Raw genomic sequence first — 519 nt, 5'->3', positions numbered from 1 at the left:
ACACACACACACACACACACACACACACGCCAGTTGTGGTGGCAGGTACCTATAAATTAGGAGACAGGAGGATAACAATTTCAAAGCCAGCCTCTCAAACAAATGAATAAACTTCATATATAACACAGACCCAAGTATTTCTGGGTTATAAGAAAATATAAAAATATTAACAGCCTTTTAATTTCGTTTTTAAAGTCTCCTGGGGAGTCTCACCATTGGTCCTGCTTGTCCTCGTGGCGGAGTCCAGCAATGCTAAGCGCTCTGTCCCACTCTGGGCGCCCTCCCCTTCCTTTCCTCTTGGTGCATCCTCTTCTCAGTGCCAGCCATCTGCAGCCCCTGGGAACCCTCCCCATAAAGGCCTGGTGGCGGCCAGGGGCCATGCGCTCTTAACCCTTCAGCCTGAGGGCAGGGCTGAGCCAATCAGATTCCTTTCTTTTTCTAACAGTAACCTGAAGTGAGAAAGGCCATTTTTAGTAAAGGCGAAAGATGTGCACAATCTGAAGAGAAGCCTGAGTAGGA

This window comes from Octodon degus, unplaced genomic scaffold, assembly GCF_000260255.1.
Source record: "Octodon degus isolate 3935 unplaced genomic scaffold, OctDeg1.0 scaffold00007, whole genome shotgun sequence".
Lineage (NCBI taxonomy): Eukaryota > Metazoa > Chordata > Mammalia > Rodentia > Octodontidae > Octodon > Octodon degus.
This window is presented reverse-complemented; position numbering follows the sequence as displayed.